At 43.3% G+C, this 17570-nt stretch overlaps 1 protein-coding gene across 1 annotated transcript in view; it reads right to left on the minus strand.

Annotated features, from left to right (window-relative positions):
* The window catches only part of CCDC150 (coiled-coil domain containing 150), a 917521-nt gene that overhangs the window by 826527 nt on the left and 73424 nt on the right, over nt 1–17570 (minus strand). The window lies entirely within an intron of this gene.

Raw genomic sequence — 17570 nt, forward strand, 5'->3', positions numbered from 1 at the left:
TCATTAAAGTAAATCACATTACCTGTTTGCCTGGCTGCTTGCTCCAAAACCAAGGTAATGTGTTGGTTTTCCCCATTTGTATTATCCTGTACCTTAACTACCAAGCATATGCACCCTCCACCCCTCACAATTACCATCATGTCCGCCCCCCTGCTCACCCAGGCCTGATCTCTACAACAACCTTCCAAAAACACCTGTTGGAAACAAAGAAGATATTTCCCTCAACGAACCCAGACACCGCCTAGTTCGATAGTTACTCCACAAAATCCTACAAATAAAAAGTAACAATCATACTATTCTCCTATTGCATATATATTTGGGAACAGTCACCCTCCCTCATTCTGAACAAATTCTCCCTTGCTAACAGCAATCAATCGCCACCCTCAACAGACACATCAATCCAGATTCTACAACCCCATCACTATACTCTTCTATACAATAGGATCGATCCTATGCCAGACCAACCAACCCATGCTAAGATTGACCACCAAAATATACAAATGTATCCAAATCTACCATCATCAAAATTATCACAATCTACCCAAAATCACATTCACTTATTCAAACAATTCCCGCTCCATCACCTCCACTAACACTCACAATCAGAATCAGCCCAAGGAAAAAGGTGCTCAAACACACGAGACACAAACATAACAAAAGGCACACCCTACCTAACCAGTGCCAATCTCATTCCTCCCCCATAGGTCATTATATACTTTAAGGGTGTCGAAGGAGGAAACTGACTCAAAAGTGGCATGCTTTTGATTATAAACTTATTTGTGTAAATAAGAAAAAAAGGTCCTTACTATCCACGTCCGCTAAGAGGGATTTCCCTGCCTCAAAACTAATACTAAAAGGGTCCATAAAATTAATCTCCATTGACCTGAGCCAATAATATTTATTGGCTCAACTTATTCATATAGGCCAAAAGAATAAAATAAGTTATTTGTAACCATTTAAATATGCATAAATCCAATTCAATTAGCATAAATCCTGCAACATATTCATAAAAAGGATTTTTTAAAAAGCAAAAAAAGAAAAATGGGTTACATTTCCACAAAAATCTCGTTAGTGCAAAGTTCTGTTCACTCATATTTCTTTTGTGAGATTTAAAATCGCATCTATAAACTTCGACACTTCCAGACATAGATTTGTGCTCTCCCCCATTAGCATCCATTCCCACCAATATTGATCTAATGATGTACAACCTAAAAGTTGGTGTTTTCTTAAGTACATAGAACGCAAGCTTGTCAGGGCAACACAAGATGTAACCCAGTGGTTAAGAGTTTCCATTACACTAGTTTGACCACAATGACGGCAATAGGACATTTCATGTGAGATTAAGTGTCTTTCCAATTGCACCTCTCTTGTTTCGAGACTGTTCAATCTCACCCTTAGCAGCACATTTCTGTAATAAGCAGAAGAAAATTTCAGCAGGTACTGTGGGGGGTGGTTCAGACCCTTTCTCTCTCTCTTTAAGCATGGCGTCAGGGGATCAAGATTTCCTATCCTGACTGTCTCAATCCAATCAAGCTCTTGTAATTTCTTTTTCACTTTCGTGGGATTGGTAATACCAGATCTATCATTATTCTCTCTATCTTTTCGTGCCACCGCTTCAGGGGACAATTAATAGATATCTTTTTCAGTTTAAATTTTTCAAAGTGCGAGCCACTTACTGCCAATCTACATTTGCAATAAAGCCCTAATGTTTTCCATAAGGCCATCCATTCAAGGGATTGAAGCCTTAGTACGGGTAAGGATGGATAATACTGGTGGACTGTCAGCACCTGTGCTCACTAGTACAGGGGTTAAGCAGGGGTGCACACTTGCACCCCTGCTTTACTGTATTTATACTGCAGACTTACCACTGATATTTACCCAATCCAAGCAGTGTTTTCCCAAGATAGGAGCCCAGTTGATACCTTGCACGTTATATGCAGATGATCTTGTGCTGTTTAACTTTACTTTTGGTGGTATTAAGGCCATGATCGAGAAACTTATTGAATACACGATTGATAATGATTTGACAATAAACTTGGAAAGAACGAAGTTAATAATTGTGGGTTTGAAATTGATAAAACGTCCGGTGCTTGCAACTAGTTTGGATGTAATCGAGAGAGTCGATAAATATCCCTATTTGGGGTTGGAGATGAAGAACTTACTTGTATATTAAGGAAACTAAGAGGCTTAAAGCGAAGCAATTAGCTAATTTAATTTGTAAATGTTCTACTCAAACTGCGGACTATTCATTAAAGGGCATTATGGTGCTGTACAAACAATGTTTTAGCCCTATGGTACTGTACGGACTTGATGCTCTTGCTATGTCAGACTTTTTATGGCTTGACAGAATAGAAGGACATTTCTGGAGAACAGTCCTCGGTCTGCCAAGGACTATGCCCATGGAATATCTTACACTTGAGATGGGCTTGACATCACTTAAGGGTCAAGCCATTATGAGGCAGGGAGTATTGTATTTGAAAAAGAATACCCTGCCGTAATATGAATTACTTAGGATAATGGCATATGGGAAGGATAATAAGCAAAAAAATGTAAGCTGGGATTTCGACACATGGGTTGTAGATTGCCTGGGGAAAATAGTTTGGAAGCCAGATTTTAGACGTGGTACCAGTTTTGAAACACTAAAGTATATATTTAAAAAGAAGCTATGTAGATGGGATTGGACAGAGACTTTTGCCCGTTTGCATAGGCTGCGGTCCCACGCTGGAGTGTCGAATGTTGCACATACATATCTTAAGTTGCAAAGATACATTATATGTTACCCCAGCCCTGCTTTGAGAATGTTTCTTCTGAAACTTAGGACAAACCAGCTGCCTACACTGATGCATCTTGGGCCAACTTACAATGTTGCTTGTAAGGAGCGAACATGCCAGATATGTAAATGCAATAGTATGTTGGTAACTACTAGACACTTGCTAACCGAATGTATGGGACTTGCGTCGGCTATTATGGCTATCCTCAGGCTTTGTACATGATATTGAGGCCAAGTCAGATTCATTCTGGACATATTGTCCGAACACTATGAATGGTAAGGTGCATCTTGCGCTGTTCAGACTTTGGAAAATGATTTGGAAAATGTTGCCAAGTATACAACCCTAATGCCGTATTGTACTTAATAGTCGTCGGTCAGGTTGGGTGGTCAACTGAGCAGGGCATATGGAGTGACTATGGAAGATTTTAATAGGTAAGCTGGTTCTTACAATTTTATTTACGATCTTAAGAATGATGTGAATTGTGTTACTGTGTTATTTACAGATAATACCAAAGCAGATGAATCACTGTGCTGATGATATTATGGTTATAATGATACAGGTTTATGAGTTTTATGTGCAGTAGAATGCTTTGTGTTTTATCTATACAAATGTAATTTTATTTGTTAAAATGATTGTTTGGAAAAGTTTAATTACTATATACAAATAAAAATTAAATGAAAAAAAATGAGTTTGTCTTAGCGTTATTGGCAGAGCATTAGATAGCTTTAAACATCTCCTCCAAATCATGCCCTCCAATAGGGGCCAGATCTTCCAAGACATACTCAACATTCCCTCTGCTCCATAGATTAAGATAGGCACCATCTTCTGGCGATAGAATGTTATAAGAGGTGCAAGGGAGAATCTACAATATTTATGAAAAATCCTCATGCCTTGGGCTGCTAGTTGTTTAGTTTTATATCGGAGTGCGAGATAGTGGGCACGACCATCGCAGTTCTTATTTACAACCACCCCCAAATAGACTATCGAATCCACGATTTCCAACTTCTCTCCCTTAATACACCAAGTATGGTCTCTATACTGGCTTTTATGGGCCGATGTTATGCTCAGGATTTTGTTATTTTTCATATTATTGTCTGCTAGAAATTGAACAAAACTGTTGATTCTTCTCTGAAGTCCAATTGCCGTCAGATCCATGAAGACAATATCATCCGGATAGAGTAGCCAGGGCATGGGAAACCCATTTATTATTGACGGAAAGGCCCTCACTTCTTGTTGCGTTTCTCCCAAGTCATATATGTACAAATTAAAGAGCCGCGCAGCAAGGGCGCAGCCCTGCTTCAGTCCATGAACGGTTGAGAACTTGTTTGAGAATATCCCTGTTGCTGCCAATCTAATTTGGACTGAGGTCTTAGTATAAAGGGCACAGATCGCTGCTAGAAGATCCGAGGGGCACTTCAATTTTTTGTGTTTGGCCCACAACTTTACCCTATTCACACAGTCAAAGGCCTGCTCCAGATCTAGAAAGGCCATGTGCATGCAGGCTCCTGACTCTAAAACACCCTGTTTTAAAATACCAAGTGCGAATAGGTTCAGGGAAGTTCCCACTCCCTTTACGAAACACGTTTGATGGGGGTCTAGGCAGCCCGATTTAATTGCCCATTCTGTGAGATCGCGCAGAAGGAATGAGGCAAATAGCTTCCCTCTTGAATCTAAGACGGCCATCGGATGATAGTTAAAAGGGTCCGCTCTATCGCCCTTCTTATAAATCGGGACAATTATGCTTTCATGCCAGGTATACAGAGGTTTTTGTTCTAAGGATCTGCTCAAAGATGTGTTTGAGAAGTACACTTCACTCCCCGGATTTGATTTAAGGAGGTAGTTGTCCAGGCCTGCTGCTCGAGACAAACTAAGCCCTTTGATCATTGCTGCAATGTCTTCAAACTCCATGGTCAACTTCCACCCTGACGAGGGTGCGAGTGTCTCCGTAGGTACTTTGTCCCCTGGATCTGAAGAGAGGACTGAATAGTGAGTCACCCAGCTAGTTTCACTTACTTGTCCCACCATTAGGGTAGCTCTTTAAGAACCCGCATTATTATGGAGCTCCCAGAGATCCCTTGTGTTTTTCTGACACACTGCTGTCTACATCTTCTGCGCATCATTTTGCATTCATTGTGATTTAGTGGAACTAAGGCAATTCCTGAACTTCAATTTCCGCAGCCTAATCAACTCAACCCAATTTGTCTGTCTTTTTTTATGGTTCTCAGGGCGGCATGAAATTCATTTTTTGCTTTGATGACCAGCGGGTCATATGTGTGCCTTGGTGAGGACCCAACCTTTCTCCCGTTCTTCCAAGGTTTAGAGCAATCTTTTAAAATCCAATTATAATCTACACAAGTGGTATCTGCCTCTACAGCCTCTTTAAATTTCCTGCACATTTTGGGGATTTCTCTCTTTCCTACCCTTAACCTATTTCCTGCCCATGATACTTCAACTTGGCCCATCCGGTCTTTAGGAAGTTGTTTCTCTTTTGTTTCTAGTTCCAAGCTAAGTAAGTCATGGTCACTCACCACTTGTTTCATTATTTCGAATCTCCTAACTTTGGGGGTCAAGTTACTTGACACAAAGTAATAATCTAGGGAATGTCTTCTAGATCCTCTTCCCCATGTACAACATCCCGGAATATCTCCCACAAACTGACCATTCAGCATCAAAGTCCCTCACACCGATTTCCTGAAGCCAGTTCCGAGCTCTTCCTTCTAATTCACTTTCTTTTTTTGTTTGGCCAACTGCATCAAGTAGATAAATATTTAAATCCCCACAAATAATAACCTGAATTTTTTCCCCTTCTGTCATAGCCTGGTCGACCGCATTACAGACAGTTTGAATGAAATCAATTTCACTCCCAGAGTTAACCTGCCAATAATCATGTAATCATAATACATGTTCTTAAATCCCTTGCACAGCTCTAGATAGCTTAAGTCCTTGCAAATATCGATTCGGGGAGAGGTGAGCAGTGACTGCAAATTCTGAGTCCACTTTTAACAGAGTTAACAAACCTGAAAATGGTCACCCCATGACCCCTTTGCCTGCTGGATTCAAAAAAGCCTCATAGTCATCACAAGAGGGTAGGGAACGGAGCCAAGTCTCTTGTAAGCAGATTATATCATATTCACCAAAGGTCTTCATTTCCTCCGTGAAGAGAGTTTTGAAACCTCTTGTGTTCCATGATCCCAACCTAATCACTTGGGTGTCTTGCGACCTAAGAGTCTAGTTTTGGCTCTTGGATGCTAAAGCCTCTGCCAACCAGTCCCAGTGTTCACCCTTATCATCTGACCATGTTACAGAAGCTGGCTTACAGTTATTAACTGTGAATCTTAATTTGCAACTTCTATCCCTCACACTACAACTAAATGATAAACTAGGAGAATGTTCCTTCTTCTGGAGAATGGCTGCCTGCTTCTCAAATAATGTCCAAAAGAATGTTCTCTTACGACAGAAATGCCAGGGGAAATAACTCCTTTCCCTGGCTTATGGGTTTCACCCAGTCTTCATACGATTTCACCTCCAGGAGAATGACTCCCTTCTTCTGGTATAGATCTATACCATTTCCAATAAAACCAGGGGGAATGACTGCCTTCCCCTGGTGTCTCCTACCCAACTCTCCACTCAGGACCAAGAGAATGCCTTCTTTTTCTTGGTTGATAGTGTTCACAACAAGGCCAGGGGGAACGAGTCCCTTCCCCCTGGCGTCTTCATCATGATTTTTCACAGTCTTCATTCAAAACCCTGTACTGGACTTCTCAACTTTCCTCCCAGTTTCAATAATGTCCCATATCACTCTGTGGGTCAATAGGTTTCTCTTTCTGGCTTACTGTAGGAAGTTCTCCTCTGCTCTGTAGCATTTGACTACGGTCCCAGACCCTTCTGTATTGGTTTGTGGACTTCTCTCTGCCACGGATGGCTTGCTGCTGTTAGGGTTTGCTTTTCCTATGGACTCCAACCCTTCCCCGTGCTCTGGTTCAGGTTCCCGTCCCTTCTTTGGTGGTCAGTGGTTCCCTTTCCCTCTATGACAAGGACGATTTCCTCATGTTCTCAGTTTCTGCTTTCTGGTCCTAGACCCTGGTCAGTGGGTTTCCACCTGCCACTGCCATGAGGAATATGCTGCTGGGGGCACAACCGACACTGGGTAGGCCCAATCCGGCATCTCCCACTTACCTTCTCGGGGGTTCGGTAAGTCACTGGGGCTTCCTGGGACCGGGATCGGCTCCGTCGGCTTTTCGGACTTCTGTCCTTGTCAGGACCTGTAGCGCAGTGTCTCCCCGCATGGCTCAGTTTACTTCCCCTCTCTTGGTTGTGTACTCGGCTCTGTACCGGAAGACCAAATGGAGAACTCCCACAGCTGCTTGCCAGCGTTCTCCACGTCTTCCACCCACTGGTCCGCCAGCAGGATTTGAATCTCCCGTGTTGGAGATCTGCTACACATGCTTTCTCTCATGGCTGCCATCGACTCTACTGCCTTGACACATTTGCTAGTCTTTTGTTCCTTTTTATAAATTGTAAAAGTGTTTCGCATCTGTAAATGACTCAATCTCTCTTCTCGGATTCTATCTTGCGGGATTCCGCAGGGATCAGCCTTCCTTGTCCCCCATGTTGTTTAATATCTATATTTAGCCGCTGATTTGCCTCATCCATTCCTACGGTTTTCATTGTTATTCCTATGCTGACGACACTCAGATCTTGGTCCATTTGGATCAGGATCCTGATACTGTCTCCCTTGAATTTCGGGACTGTCTGTCCACAGTAGGAAATTGGATGAGTGCAAATTGGCTGAAGCTGAATGGGGACAAGACTGAAGTTTTGGTGGTGGGTTCTTCTCTCGTCACTACTGAATGGCCGGGCTCTTTCTGGCCTTTTACTTTGGGTGACTGTCCCGGTGAAGGTGGTTAAGAATCTTGGTGTCTTACTATCATCTGATCTATCTATGTCACTGCAGGTTAGTGCAGTCTGAAAGACTGGTCATTTCTTTCTTAGGGTTCTACGCTGTGTCCTGCCTTTTCTGCCAGAACACTTGCAACCCTTAGTGGTGTCCTCCTTGATCACTAGTTGACTTGACTACTGCAATGCACTTTATCTGGCACAACCTCTTGGGCTGGTGCACTGCCTGCAGCTGTTGCAGAACTTGGCAGCAAAGTGGCTGTTGCTTCTCCGTATGGAGCCCATATAAGCCTGGTACTCCGAGCACTTCACTGGCTCCCAGTAGCCCAGAGGATTCAATTCAAGGCTCTGTGCTTAGTACATCGTGCCTACTTTTAACAGGGACCCGACTACTTGCAGGACAAGTTTCTTCCTTATGTCTCTGGCAGATCACTGCAGTCAGGAAATGCCAAGTTAGTGGCCGTCCCAAAGATGCGCAGGGTTCGTGTAGGAAAGCAGGCTTTTTCAAATGCGGTTAGCAGACTTTGGAATGGGTTGCCCACTGGCCTTAGGCAAATCATCTTCAATTTAGGAAAGCCGTGAAAACATTTTTCTAGGGTCTCTGCTATGGCCTGTACCGTCCCCAGTCCTCGCGCCAAGATGCCTCCGGTGGGTAGTGCGCGCTACAAGTTGCCTTAAGATAACAATTCTCATGCCCCCTTGGGGCCACCTCGTACCAGTGTTCTTCCTGGTCCTAGTACTTGTGGCTTTATCTCCTATGTTGCAGCAATACATTAGTTTGCTTTGAAGGTAGTGGTTCTGAAAATTGGGGTGGGCTAGGGAATATCAGGGAGTGACAACGTTCAATGGGCTATACCCCAGGTCATCATCCTGGTGCCCAGAGGGGAAGTCTCTTCCCATGAGATCCTCCCGCATTAAACCAACTCTAGTGGGACTATTGGGTAGCGGCCGCACCTCCCTAGACTCATGGAAAAAGCCCCTCCCACCTTGGGGAGAAGCAGCCCTACAGATAAGGGGTATATCAGACACATACTCCCTAAAAATAAGCAAATCCAAATAAAAATTGAGAGTAAAAATACTCCTAGCAAAAAAGGAAATTGACACAGAGTTGTTTCTCTGTTAGTCCATATAGCTCCATGGATATGTTTGGACCAGTAGTACATAGTGCCAGAGGAAGAAACTACTATTATTACTGCCTGATCCAATGGCACTTACCGTTTAACTCCCTGAAAAATCTCCCAACTTCAGAAAAATAGGGAGTAAAATGCTCCCATTGCATAATCTTATCTGGAGCACTGGAGAGAAGTGACGACACGGTAATAACTGTCACAATGCCCAGATGTAGAATATGCCAAACCCCCACTCCCACACACACACACACACACACACACAACACATTACCCCCCCCCCTTTATCAACAATTTCTAAATCTACACAGCAGCCTCACCATCCAGATCACACTACTCACACTCCACAAACCTGTTTAAAGAGGCTCAGGCACTACAACCCAATAATAACTAAATGGCCCCACACCACATCAACAGCACAACTCACCAGACCATAAGTCCTCTACATCCACTAAGCTCACAACCAAACTACCAGGCCAAATTCACATGAGTTCAATCAATGATTGATCAGCAAAGAAAAATGCACATCACAGCTCAGCTCAAATAAACGTCACTATCAAACAAAAAAGTCAAAGGCACAGCACTCCTATACGACAAAACTACACCCCATTTCCGGCCACCACCATCCCAATAACCAACTTTGAAAGTCTTGTTATTAAATTCATCTTCATCCCTGTGCCCCAACATTGGTTATGGTCTACAGATCCACTGGAACTCCTATCTTTCAAACTTCTACGCCAGCAGAAATAAACTCCTCGTTCTAGGTGATAGCATCAGACTAGATGATCACAATGGCACCATGTCAAGCTCCTTTGACAATAGCCTAACTGACCATAACATTAATCTCCTCTCAAAGCCCCACACATCAGAGGGCATTCCATTTACATCATCTTCAAATCTCCCTCTCCCCAAAGGAACTTCTACTGCATTACCATGATCATTACCCCCTCACTACCACCTGGTCACAACACTCCTTGCACGTAAAAAACCCAACATTTCCTTCAGATCAATGTAAAGTGTAACCCCCAAAATGTCATAAGAAAAAACCTTCAGTGACAAATCACTCTCCAAGTACTCCCTGCAGCCCCTCACTACCCCTTTCAGACAGCTTGCAAAACAGTTACCACATATTTACCATCACACACCCTCGCTCCCATAATAACACGTCAACCCAAACCAACTGAAACAATATCCAACAAATGGTTGGATTGATTTAAACATCCATAAATGTTTACTTTGGTTTTTCTCCACTGGCGTTCTGTTTTTCAAATCAGACAAACTTAATTTCAAAATCCTCTCCAGATGATACAGCTTGATGGTCTAAAGAAAAAAATAAATGCTTCTACCAATCCACCATCACCAGAGCTTAATAGCAAACAGCTGAATGCTGCAAAATATACCACCAAATCACCAACCCTGAAACATTGAACACCCTCACCCCCACCACTCCTACAAAAGACTGAACTGACAATATAGCTCTAGCTTTCCAAAGAGTAGCTAAATATGGGACACTAGACACTTTTTTCCTTAACACCCCCCACCCCATCATCAGTCCACCTACTCTCAATCTCTCAAGGTAAACAAGCCGGGTCAATAAACTTTTCACCCGCCTCCTCCTCCTCACCTGTGGTCACGTCGTCAGATGATCCTTCAATGGATAATTCTCTTCTCCCTCTCCAAGTGTTATCAGGCTTTTTTTGTAGCTCTTAGGACAAGCTCTTCTGGAAGCCACCCTGCCTTATAGCTATTTGCCCGGCAGAGGCGGCCTACAGTGAGTCCACCGCACAATCAGGGAAAAGCTTTGATGAAAAACCCTGAATAGGAAGATTTGGCTGGATGATGATGGTATCCTGAACTCCAGAAGACACTGCTAGAGGACAGTTTCCCGCTCTGCTGGTAGTAGAAGGAAACTACAACTCCCAAGATGCACTGGGAATACGTGGGAAGTTTGGAAGAAGACTTCTCTGGCCGAGAGATCTTGAAAACCCAGCAGAAATGGTCCAGGAGGTCTGTGAGGTAAGTAAAGGGTACAGTAAACCAGGAACTGGTTTGCGCATGGTGGTCCGGATGGAATAGATGCTCCGTGTAGCCAATAGAGGGAGAAGGAAGTAGTACCACTAGGGACTGCGTCACCCGAAGCGGCTACCGGAGCACAGTGCAAACAAAAGAGCGCTCCCGAAGGAACGCGGAAGGGAAAAAGCACTGTGCGTAGCAGAAAAGGAGCCAAAGGAAAAGGGTGCAAGGAGGGTAGGCAAAGGAGGAGCAGAGAGGACACAGCAGAAGGAAAGGAATGAAACACTCGATCAGCGTGTAAACCCCAAAGGATGCGCAGGGTTGCAACGCATTGAGCGATTCTACCGATGCGTATTTAAACATGTCATATTCAAGGGAAAGGAAACACTAGAATGCTGCATGTGCTTTCACGAAAGTGAAGACGGCTCAACCCTTCCTCCACTGATTCCATAATTTCCATGGATGGTGGATCATGACAGTATGACCCCTTTTCAGCGGCACTCCTCCAGGTTTTCCGGGATGCAGTCTATGGAAGAGGCGTAAGAGTCTTGGAGCATTGATGTTCCTGACTGGTTCCCACGTTCTCTCTGTCCACAGATACCCCTTCCATAGTATAAGGTATTGTAATACCCCATGCTTGTATCTCGAGTCAAGTATGCGGGATACTTTGTACTCTTGCTTGTGGGTTGGACTTGAGATTTTCTTCTTTATCGATAGCTTGAAGGCCACAGGATTGACTTGTTTTTCTATGGGGAAGGGACCAATGTATAGTGGAGCAAACTTACCCGGATGGACCCACCTGGGTAGATATTTAGTACATAGCCAAACCTTGGTCCCAATTTGGTTCTGCCTTCTTCCTGAGTCTGCTCACCTCTTGTACCTTTGACGGCTAGACAACAGGGTCTCCTGTGCCCTTTTATGGGTCTCCTTTAGAGTGTTCAACACCTGATCAATGGTTGGTAACTTGGTGGACTGTATAACCGAAAAGGGCAAGTGTCTGGGATCATAACCATAGGTACATCTGAAGGGACTCATTCCTATAGCTGAGTGAATAGTATTGTTGTATGAAAACTCTGCTACAGGCAAAAGTTGGTACCAATTGTCTTGTGCTTGATTGCAAAAGCATCTTAGATATTGTTCTACGGTAGCGTTAAGGCGTTGTCCGTCTGTCCGTTGCTCTCTGCATGAAACCCGGATGACACGGCTCTATGGATTTGCAACTGTTTACACAGAGGCGCCCAGAACTTAGAGGTTAATTGAGTTCCTCTATCAGATACAATGGTGAGAGGTATCTCATGGAGTCGCACCACATCCTGGAGGAACACTTCTGCAGTTACAGAAGACAAAGGAGTACCCTTCAATGAAGAGAAATGAGCCAGTTTACTAAACGAGTCAACCCCAACCATAATAGCTGTGCGACCATTGGATACAGGTAGCTCAAATATAAAATTCATCGAAATATGCTGCCAGGGTTCTGCCGGAGGCTCATCTTGCTGTAGCAGTCCCAGAGGTTTGGCTGTACTGTACTTACTCTGGGCGCACGTGGGACAGGAGGAAACATAGTCCTTGGTATCTTTGGCTATAGCTAGCTGCCAAATGTGTCGTCTTGTCAATTCAAGTGTGGCTGCCTGACCCTTGTGTCCAGCTGTGGGTATGTCATGACACCAAGATAGGGCCTCTGTTCGAAGTGCCAGCGTCAGTAGAAACAACTGGTCTTCCTTAAACCAATACCTTCCTCTCTTGTTTGACGGGTCCAATGGAATAGACGCTGTCCTCTGGGCCACATACACCTGTTGTAAAAACAATTTGACAGCGCCTATGAACCGTTTTCCGTTTAACAAGAGCTTGTGTCCTGAATATCTTCCTGTTTCTTCTCCGTAGCTCCGAGAGAGAGCGTTCCCTAATTGATTGTTCCTTCCAGGCAAATAAGTGAGCGTGAAGCAAATTGAAAGAAGAAGTATGCCCACCTTGCGTGACGAGAATTCCGGCACTCCATCTGTTGTAGGATGCTGAGATTTCCATGATCAGTGCGGACCTGGAAAGGATGCCTGCCCCCCTGTAAAAGATGTCTCCATTCCTCACAGGCTTGTCCGATGGCAAGAAGTTCCTTTTCTCGTAGAAAATGTGCTGCTATTATCAGGTCGAAAACAAGTTTTTCCTGGTGGGAATGCATCTGTACTATTATCTCATGGGTTTCATCTGTCATGGACGTTGATGGAGTCTTTTCTGAAGTGACCGGGAGGCTAGGAGGTAATGGAGTGAAAGACCAGGGTTTCCTTCTCTCAGCTCATCGTTCTGAAAGCCGATATTCAATTTGTAGAGCTAGCGAAACCAGATCCTGAAATGTGGTGGGTCTGGAGACTCTGGCTAACTCATCTTTTAGATCATCGTGCAATCCTCTTCTGAATAGTGTCTCTTTAGCAGAATCCGGCCATCCGGTTTCTTGTGCAATTTTTTGAAAGTTGGAAACATAGGTTTGCACAGCCGAAGTACCTTGTTTAGTGTCCAGGAGATTCTCCTAAGAAGTGTACAACACCTTGGGTCTTTCAAACCTGGCACAGAACTGCTGTATGAACAGTCCGTAATCATTAAGGGCTGGATCTGAATTGGTTACTAACGGGGTAGCCCATGCTAGAGCATTACCCACTATATTAGATACAAGGAAACCAACCTTAGCCCCATCGAGTTCATAAGTTTTAGGGCGAAATGTGTAGTAAATTAGGCAAGCATCCAGAAACTCCTTGATTCTTTTAGGATTGCCGTCGTATTTGCCACAAGGCAGGGCCAATGGAGGAAGGTCTCCTCGAGTTTCCTCTCTCTGGTGTAACTGCTGTCTTAAAGCTGTATTATCGGCTTTTAAGGCAGTATTGTCTGCTTTCAGATTCTGTACTTCGACATTGATTCCTTGTATGGCATTGACCAATTCCTGATATTGTTCCAAGCTGGCCATTTTATGGCGTTGCAAACTCACAAGGTCTGAAGGTAAACAAGCCGGTTCAATAAACTTTTCACCCGCCTCCTCCTCCTCACCTGTGGTCACGCCGTCAGATGATCCTTCAATGGATAATTCTCTTCTCTCTCTCCAAGTGTTATCAGGCTTTTTTTTGTAGCTCTTAGGACGAGTTCTTCTGGAAGCCACCATGCCTTATATCTATTTGCCCGGCAGTGGGGGCCTCCAGCGAGTCCACCCCACAATCAGGGAAAAGCTTTGATGAAAAACCCTGAATAGGAAGGTTTGGCTGGATGATGATGGTATCCTGAACTCCAGAAGACACTGCTAGAGGGCAGTTTCCCGCTCTGCTGGTAGTAGAAGGAAACTACAACTCCCAAGATGCACTGGGAAGACATGGGAAGTTTGGAAGAAGACTTCTCTGGTCGAGATATCTTGAAAACCCAGCAGAAATGGTCCAGGGGGTCTGTGAGGTAAGTAAAAGGTACAGTAAACCAGGAACTGGTTCTCCCATGGAAGTCCTGATGGAATAGGTGCTCCGTGTAGCCAATAGAGGAAGAAGGAAGTAGTACCGCTAGGGACTGTGGCACCCGAAGCGGCTACCGGAGCACAGTGCAAACAAAAGAGCGCTCCTGAAGGAACGCGGAAGCGAAAAAGCACTGCGCGTAGCGGAAAAGGAGCCAAAGGGAAAGGGTGCAAGGAGGGTAGGCAAAGGAGGAGCAGGGAGGACACAGCAGAAGGAAAGGAACAGGACACACCAGAAGGAAAGGAACGAAACACTCGATCAGCGTGTAAACCCCAAAGGAAGCGCAGGGTTGCAACGCATCGAGTGATTCTTCCAACGCGTATTTAAACAGGTCAGATTCAAGGGAAAGGAAACACTAGAATGATGCATGTGCTTTCACGAAAGTGAAGACGGCTCAACCCTTCCTCCATTGATTCCATAATGTCCATGGATGGTGGATCATGACACCTACATTCAAAGCCTTCATGCCCACTTCATCATGGGAAATGGATAAGGTTATAACAAACCTGATAGAAAAAACACAGAGTGATGCCTCACGGAACTATACTTCAGTCCAATCACTTCATATTACGGACTTCAGGCAGGAATGAAAAAGTGTGATGGGTCAGTGTTGAATTGTTAATTCATGATCAAAAAGTTTTTTTGATCTTTATTTAGGAATAGACATTTTAAAATAAGGCAATTTAGAAATTCTTCTAAATTTCTCCCAAGTAATTCATAGTTCTAAAACAATTTAATGGTACATATACAAGAAAGATTTTCTTATTGTGATGTGCAAAAGAAGTAGAAAGCATGCATGTGAAAATACACACATATAATATATTATATATATATATATATATATATATATATATATATATATATATATATATATATATATATATATATATATATATATATCTCTGCTGTTGAATTCATTTACCCTACCAGCAGTTGCTGAAATTCTTTTTCGCCACTATGACAACATTCAAGTGTTGGTCAACTAAAGGTCATCAAGAGGAATATGAAAATGAACAACATCCTCTCTCAATTAAAACATTTCCTTTTTTCTTTAGTTTTGACAGAAATGTCATCTAGGCCCATAAGAGTTGATGCCCGTCTTCGTCAGGACTTGAAAATGGCATATTGTTTTTTTCTTGAAAAAAATAATTTTGCCTTAATTCTTTATTGCTTTTTTCACCTTCCCATGGTCTATCTGAAAGATTCTATAAAAACAACAAATAAAACCAAAGTTAAAACCCAGAAAGTACTATCCATTCGCAACTCTTCATGATGTCTTATAAGTTCCCATTATTTAAATTAGAAGGACATTTACCAATGTGTTCATTCCTGGTTGTCTGGCAGGGGATTTGCTCAGTCTGTAACCGCTTGAGCAAGATAAATCTTAATCATCTGCACAGACATAAAGTGGAAAAGGGAATGAACCTCTTGTTCCCTTCTGTGGGGTCATACTAGCACGATAACCGAGAGACACAGCCCAGTCACTAACCTCCAATATCAGTCTCTTTCTTTTTATCATTCAGTGAAATACGGGTAATTCACAAAAAGACAGACGATTCTACCGCTCCTCCTCTCTTGAAAGCGATATCTAGACATTGGCATCTATTGCAATTAAACAACCAAACACTACAATGTCCAATATCTGCCTTCAAAAAAGCAAAACACTTGAAAGAATGGATCTCTAGAGCAGACAGAGGACCTAGGTAAAAAACAACCCACTATTACTTAATTATGGGGTTTAGAGCCTGTTGTCGGCCATTTCCCATGCGGAGGGTGCTACCACTGTAATTCCACCTCAGTATGCATTTCCACCACTATCAATCATAGAACTTGGGTTTTGAAACACCATACTACGTGCAACAGTAAAAATGTAATATACGCCATAACATGCCCATGCAATAAAACCTACATAGGCAAAACCTCAAGAGCTAATAAATTAAGAATTACAGAGCACAAATCTAAGATTCGCACTAAGAATATCGCATCGCCCTTGGCAGCCCAGTGTATCGAAGAAAACCATGGATGTGATGAATTGAAATGGTGGGCCATTGACCATATATGGGGGAATGATGGACCACATACAGCCACCAGGCTGCAACAATGGTGGCTTTACCACACCAAGAGTTGCCGTTATGGATTGAATCAACAAGAAGAATGGTTACAATGCTTCCAAACATAATAACACTTGTTTGTTGAAAAATGGACACTGTCAATGTAGTTAAGCTAACACCGATTATGATATCAAAACCATTCTAGAGAATATATTTCCGTTCTCTTTGCCCTGTGTTAGCTGTTAACCAAAAGCAAGTCTGCAAAAACATTACAGACTCTGTATAGCAGTTTTGGTAAACCTTTGCTATATCATCGCTATATTAAAAAAAAAAGAGGACTTTGCAATTTGGATTATTCATAATTAATTTGCAGTCTTTCTATATAATGTTTGCATTATACCATTATTCCCATTTTATTTGGAAACTACAATGCCCGCAGAGACACACGCCACGTGTGACATCTATTTAGGCTACAATGGGATGGGTTTCTTGTGCACAATCCCAGCCCTCTTTCTGTGGCTATTGAAGCCACTTTCTAGTCTTGATTCCATACTGCGGGAGACGAGGATTGCAAGTCCATCATCCCTCACTAGGTGGTTATTCAGCAGCCGAACGTTCAAGAAGAACAAGTTAATTACCCATGGTAACTTTCTTTCGACTGGATGTTCCTCCTACGTATTCCTTACCTTTGATATGTCCTAATATCCAGCTTGCTGCCTCACAATTTCTTTTTCAGTAGAGGGTGCTGTGTGTTGATGACTGGTCGAGTCGATGTCCCTCAAAGGCCTCCCTCTTGACGTTGATGTCATCAAAGGTATAAGTAGCTTGCGCAGCACCCCCTTGCTCAGTTCCGTTTTGAAGGGCCAAGCACTGTCTTGAGTTAGACGGTTACTCCCCTTGAGAGAGCGCAGACTGTAACCACAAGGGAAGTTTACTGCAGGGTAGGTTGGGAGGGGCGATAAGGAATACGTGATATATGATATGATATTATATGGCATTTACAATGCGCCTATACACAAGTGTTTCAAAGCGCGACAAGGCAAGGGAGGGGGAACAAGAGAAGACAGACAACGATGTTACTAGGCCAGGTGTCCTTCAGATCATGCGAGTGCATGGGAAGGGGGAAAGGGAAAAGTGCAAGGGGGAAGGGAGAGGGGAAGTCCAGTACATGGGATAGTAGAATAAATAAGATAGCAAAACGGCCAGAAAGGTAGCGAGTGCAAGGTAGGTGCAGAC

This window comes from Ambystoma mexicanum, chromosome 10 (genome assembly GCF_040938575.1).
Source record: "Ambystoma mexicanum isolate Mex_15411 chromosome 10, UKY_AmexF1_1, whole genome shotgun sequence".
NCBI lineage: Eukaryota > Metazoa > Chordata > Amphibia > Caudata > Ambystomatidae > Ambystoma > Ambystoma mexicanum.